This window comes from Teleopsis dalmanni, chromosome 1 (genome assembly GCF_002237135.1).
Source record: "Teleopsis dalmanni isolate 2A chromosome 1, ASM223713v2, whole genome shotgun sequence".
NCBI classification, from domain to species: domain Eukaryota; kingdom Metazoa; phylum Arthropoda; class Insecta; order Diptera; family Diopsidae; genus Teleopsis; species Teleopsis dalmanni.
In genome coordinates, this window is record NC_051846.1 from 92,871,214 (window position 1) to 92,878,382 (window position 7,169).

Consider the following 7,169-nt stretch of genomic DNA (forward strand, 5'->3'; position numbering starts at 1 on the left):
TCAATACATGTAAATTTCACAAATCGAAACGTCAGTTTTACACCTGTCTACATCGATGAAGCACAAATCCCTCACGCGAATAATGCGAAATACTTGGGTATGACTTTGGAGGCTAAACTAAGATAGAGAGAGCACATAAAAAAGAAAATAACCGAATTAGATCTTAAATTCAAATCGTTGAAATAGTTAATCCGCAGAAAATCAAAACTATCACTTTTCAATAAACTTGTATTATACAAACAAATGCTGCAGCCAATCTGGACATATGGAATCCAGTTGTAGGGTTGCGTAAGCAGAACACAAATTTTCATCATTCAAAGATTTCAAAATTTTTTGCTACGGAGTGTAACAAACGCGCCGTGGTACGTTTGTACCACGACTTGCATCGTGACCTCGGAGTGTCAACAGTGCAGGAAGAAATTCATACCAAAGTCAAATTACACCAAGATAGACTTAGCTGCCACATAAATGCTGAGGCACATTTACTAGCAACCACTGAGCCTATACACCGTCTGTCTAAAGCGCCAAAAGCCTTCCGGTTTTTGAACTTAATTTATTTAAAAGTACTAGAGTTACCATATAAATATTAAGGCGCATGTAGTAGCGACAACTGAGTCAATACGCCGCCTAAAGCGCCAAAAGCCTTGCGATTTTTGGATCAAAAATAGTAAAAATCACACAAATAAATTACTCTCCCACCCTATCCCAGCAATGAGGCAGCTACCAAATGACGAAGCCACATATAATAGACGCTTGAAGCGCTTATTTCCACCAGAACTGTCAATTTAACAACCCATAAGTAGCTATTTAAAATACACATACATAAAACAATTTTAATCACTTATTTGTCTCATCTATTCCTATTTTATATTATTCAAATTAAATATGTTTTTATTATTTATTGTTAATATTCCATACACATGTTATTCTTAATATCGATTTAAATTATCGTAATTTCTACAACTGTAAACACGAACACTAGATGTCTAATCTTGGCAGTTATATATATAAAAAAAAAAGTTGTATTATTATCAGTAATTTTTTTATTGTTATTATTATGAATTTAACAAAAATTTAAATAATGGTTCCAATTTTTAATGACATTTAATGGAATCTCGGCTCTACTAGTAAATTTTGTAAACATGACCACAATCTGATAATGCTATTCCGGGGATACATATCCTTTTATCCGTAGTCATCAGAACATACCCTTGACATGGTAGAAGCTGCAATAAATTATTGGTGAGATGATTCACATTATCCACTTGTGTGGAGAGGTGAGCCAATTGGTCGGATGAGCTTGTCGGGCTTATGCGTCTTTATGGCACCGTATAAATACGGGTAATATGGAATGCTCCTATGCACGTCTCATGCGTTACCTGGAATAAACATAATAACGTGTGATGATATGATGTAGGATGTTGATGCTTGACTATTACTTCTAGAAACTTAAAGGAAAAAATTATAAATAATAATTATAAAATGAGGAAATTAAATACTATAAAATAAGTAACTATAATAATATATATAACTTACTATATACGTAAGGTATATATTCCTTTTCATAAATTATGGAAATTAATATTAATATAAATTTATTAAAAATAATAAAATACTACACAATATTTATAAATAAATAAATTAATGATAAGGATAAACAAATAATATGCAAAGAGAATAATAATGGAAATTAATAAATAATGATTGCATATAAAATAGTAGATAGTATTGAAAATAAAAATAAAAATGCAGGTTAATAGACAGGCAAAAATAACAACAAACAATAATTGATATATAAGAACAATTAAATAAGTAGACAGTAACCAAACATAACATAATATTTAAACAATAATAAATAACTAATTAAGTTAATAAATAAGTTAGTAATAAAGGATAAATAAAATAGTAACGGTAATAAAAAACAGCATAAGATACCAATAAGAAATAATAATAATTTAAAAATAATAAACAAATAAATCATTTAAAATAATAAATATTATAGATTATAAAATAAATATATTAAATAACAAACAAATATATAGCAAAAAATTGAAATGAATATCATTATAAATAAACTAAGAATAGGTGAAGTGAAAATATTTCAATAACTCAAGCCAAAAATAAACTATATAAAATATAAACAATAATTTATAATAAATAACAATAATAGGTATTGATATTGAGTAACTTCAATAATAAAAAGTGAATATATAAAATAAAAATTTAAAATAGATTATGGGTGATAATGTAATATATACAATATTAAAGAAAATGGAATAAACATTAACAAATGTATATAACACATAAAAATATGACGTTTATTATAAATAAAATAGAATACTTATTTTTTATTAAAAATACAAAAATAAATAAAAATAATTTACAAATAAGAAATAAATAAACAAACGTATAGTGAATAATTTAGCAATAATTAAGCTATACGAAATAATAAATTATATTTACTTAAAATCACCAAAAGTAAATAATACACAACGAATAAAAGTATAGTAATAGATTAATATATATTAATGTGTGGACAAACATATATAGAAACAATCAGTATAAATGATAACAAGAAGATAAATGGTAAATAAATAAATAATAAAATATGCAATAATAAAGAAACATACTAATAAATAAATAATAAAACATATAATAATAGGGAGACATATATGTTTTTTGAGCCTTGGCAACACTGCTTGAAAAACAGTTCCAGTGCCAGAATACATAAATGTTGTGCAGAAACTGATAATGCAAGATCGTCATGTGACAGACAAACTGTGAAATCGAGGGAATACAAGAGATTCGTTCTACCAACATATATAAAATATTGCATGATCATGACATAAGTTTGTTAGTTTGTGTTGGATCCCTTATCCTTTGATAAAATCTCATAAGATGGTCGCGTCGATTGGTGCACATAAATGATCAAGAAGTACAATGGCAGTGCTACGATATACGTATATAAAGTTGTAACAGGTGACTAATAATGGATATATGCGTATGATCCGGAACGTCGACCATACAGGAGAGTGTACTGTATTGTTTGCTTTTTTTTTCGGGTAAAATTTAAAAAGATTCTAATAGCAAAGAAAAAACAAGCACAAAAATTTAGTTAATTTATTGAAATCAGGCTGAGCATATAACGCTGAATCGAGTTTTTACAAAATACTTATCATCAGTGGTCTTAGAAAATATTATAATTTCTTTTTAATTCGCTAATAGTCCATATATAATTGTTTGAACTGCAAGTGCCAGGATTACAACTCGTGCCACAAGTAGTCAAAGCTGTACTAACTTTCAGAGCACAAGTCTCAGGTTTTTTGTCATTTTTTAATTTACGAGCTTATAAACCACAGCTTTAGTTGGAAACATAAGTTCAACGAATTGAAAGTTAACTTTTGAGATTACCTAATTTTTATCAAAGCTATTCTTTTTGCAGACATTTGTTAAGCATAATTTTGCTTATGTATAAAGAGCCTTTTTGGTGCCATTTTCAAAAAAAGAAAATCGAATATTTTCTAAGCACTTGGCGATACATGAAACAACGTTGTATGATCAGTCAAATCTCAATAAATTAACTAAATTTTTGTGCTTGTCTTTTGTTTGCTATTCGAATCCTTTTAAAAGATGCAATCTAATAATATATTACAATAAAGCAGAATATTGCAAGAATAATGTGATATAATAGAATCCACAATTGTGTAAATTAATAAAAATGAGAAATAATAAGGAAACGGATAAAGTATTGTAATGATCAATTTTTTAGTCGATATAAAATTTATCTTACAGCTATAAGTACCTAGAATAGGCAAGATATTAAAATTATCGAATTGTAAATATTTCACTGATATTACCTCGACTCATCACGCATATAATTTTCTGCATAAAATACCAAAGTGTGCTCTTACTTTACGAAGTCTTCGAATAATTTCACTGCAAATAAAAACCGCAAATCCGGATATTCGAAGACTTCAGATTTACAAAAAATCCGATTTTATTTTCAACTTCAAAGACTTCGTTGAAATCCGATTATTCGAATAATCGGAGAACTTCGTTTTTTAAAAAATTTGAATATGAACAGCACTACTCATCACTGCTGGCCCACAAGATTGATTCCAACGGAGCTCTGTTATTGTAAAAAAGGGAAAATAATGTTAGTGGAACATAAAAAAAATAATGAAATGAAATGAAATATTTATTAATATTTAATACATACCATTATAAGCCTACTTACCAAAACCCATTCCGCTTGCACGCTACTGTAATACCTCGATGTGATCTGAAATTGAATTTACATACCTCAATTACTCACTTATTAAATATTTATGGTAAATATATATTTTATTATATTATAATAAATTAATAGATATTTATTAAAAAACCTATCATTCATGGCGTCAAAATATAATTCTCCACAAACAGATGCACAAGAAAGCTGAGAGTGCAGCTTAAGCATCGCACGTAAGTTGAAAGGAAGAATAGAAACCAACGGTGAAGTCAACAAAAACTCCCACAAATCTGAAAATGAAATATTCTAATAACGATGAAGTGAAAGTTTGCTAACAGACCGCGAAATAAGGTAATAGGAAAAACTAAGGATTTACCAGTTATAAGAATGTGATATAAAAAGCTAAAGTCCGTTGGATAGAACGGAGTGCTGTTTTGAACTACACTTAACCGAATCTAGCAGTAACTAAACAGTTTGCTCGATTTCCAATTATTAAGACATAAATTGAGGACATAACGCTGAACTACAAATATCAAATTTACTGCTAAAACAACGGACCGTTAAATGGCAGCTGTATTGATGAAATCCCGCTGCAAATCCTAAAACAGCTAAACCAGAACGACAGATAATCATCGAACGTTAAATTCTAAAATTTATTTTAATTTTAATTAGAATGATCAAATATATAAACAAGAAAAAAAAATTTAACCTTTATTTATTGTTTTTATTATGAAATTCAGATCGTATAAATACGACTAAGTTCAATTTTTTTATTTGATTTAATAAGTTAGATATAATTTTTATTCTAATTTGTTTAAAAAATCAGAAATATGTATACATATACATATAAGACGTATTAGTTTGAAACTCAAATCGTAGAAATTTTGCATTATATTTAATTAATTCAATTGAGTTCAATTCTTTTATTTCTTGTCTTAATAAGTTAGATATATATTTATTTGCTCTTAATTTGTTTAAAAAAACCTAAAACTCGGTTTCATAAATATATATATAAAAGATATTAGTTGTAAATGCACATCAATTGTCCAGAAGTTCTTTTTTTGTATATCGCTATCGATTCTAACAAAAATAATTAATTTGTTTGTTTGTGTCTAATATCATAATTAATAATATTATATAATATAATACTTGGTATATGTTATAGTTTTTTTTTTATTATTTATTACACCTAATAAACATTGGTATTAATAATTTATTGGTAAATAAATGTACATTGGAATATAACTAGTTGAAATTCTTTGTTTCTTGCTTCTAATTTTCTAGTCAATTTTTTTTTCTTCTTTTGTAAATCTTGTATTGAACCCTAGTATACTCTGAGGTTTTTACATTATGTCAGGAAAATAATAAAAATTAAATAAATAATTATGTTCATTATGTTAATTGTGCATATCCTTGTTATGAGATGCGCATACAGCTTCAATGAAGTGCAAATTGTCACCAAATAAAGAAAGTGATGCGATATAGCAATACAGCAACCAGTTTACGATACGACGGAATAAATAACAGGATAGCATGTTTTAATGAATGTCAAAGTGTTTCAAAATAAACGATACAAATACCAAATATAACAGAATAATAGTGTACAATAGACTACACGACACGCTGTAAAATGTGGAATAGTACGAAATAATATTGGCCGACTATGCAGATGGTGGTTAGCACGGACACAAATACAAAAAAAAAACAAGACGAAAATTCCACAGAATAGAAGTAGGAATGCATAAAATATTCAAATATGGTATGGTACACAACTAAAAACGGTACAGTACAAAACATAAATATCAAGGGAGTATCCATGATAAGAACCATTAAAGCAGTATAGCAGAATATCAATAGTAAATTGAAGACAGAGACTTAAGTGGCCATTAGACATTAAAGTGCTGCATCAAAACTAGAGTACTGCACGCGCGCATTTGATTTCAGTTTCAAAGCATTCTATTGTGTTTAGAATGGTAGCATACTCTCACTCTCAACGAACAAATACGAATGTATAGGCATAAAAACAAAATGGAATAGAATAAATATTTGTTTCGTTTGTTTAGAGTACTCTAACTCTAAACATTCTAAAAGTAGTTGAAGTAGTTGGAAGTACTCTAAGCATTTGATTTTCAGTTCATACAAAAATTATGTGTTTTTAAATAGTAAGACACAAATTTATTTATTCAAGTTTTTTTATTAATTAAATATTATTTAAAATGTTGATAATAGTAATTTGTTGATTACATATATAATATGACTTAATATATTAATTAAATATAAAAAAAATTTTGAACAAAAATTTATTTAAAAAAATTATAATAAGTTTTTTTACAGTTTTTACAGTTCACAAATTTAATTTAATATGCAAATTAAATGTTGAGCATCGTCTGACTTAATTCCTCTTTTTCAAGATTGTTGTGTAAAACATGATTTGATTGATAGATCTTTGATTAGATGAAATCAATGTTCTTTTTTCTGATATTAAGTTCCGAGCAACTGAAAAAACCCTTTCTGAAGATGCACTACTTGCTGGTGTTGCAAATAATTTACAAGAAACTTTGTAAAGTAGGAATTCTGAAGGAATTCTTAAGAAATTTCTAAAAATCTCTCTTGTCATAAATAGATATTTTTACCATATCATGCATAAAATTATTTTCCAGGAAAAGGTAAATATGTGAAGCAATTTATTTTGTTACATCATAAAAAACTATCGATAAAGAAGGAAATTCTGCGCAAACCGTTTTTTTAAGTTAACCTTTTGCATTAGATCTACCTGTTTAAACAACTTTTGCATTGAAAATAATAGAAAATTAAACCTAATTTACGTACTTTGTTCTTGCAATTATTGCAAATCTCTACGCACATCCAACTTTCTTTACTTTTGCGCAGGCAACCAAACGCACACAAAATATATAAAATATTTCTTTGCATAAATAGA

The 7,169-nt window shown here is 27.3% G+C and overlaps 1 long non-coding RNA gene across 1 annotated transcript; it reads right to left on the reverse strand.

Moving 5' to 3' along the window:
* Window positions 1-1,090: 1,090 nt before the first annotated feature.
* LOC119672205 lies at window positions 1,091-4,285 on the reverse strand. The gene is made up of 3 exons (XR_005251874.1): window positions 4,238-4,285; window positions 3,858-4,129; window positions 1,091-1,379 (listed from the first exon to the last, which is right to left on the reverse strand). It is a non-coding gene; the product is annotated as an uncharacterized LOC119672205 (long non-coding RNA).
* Window positions 4,286-7,169: the final 2,884 nt, after the last annotated feature.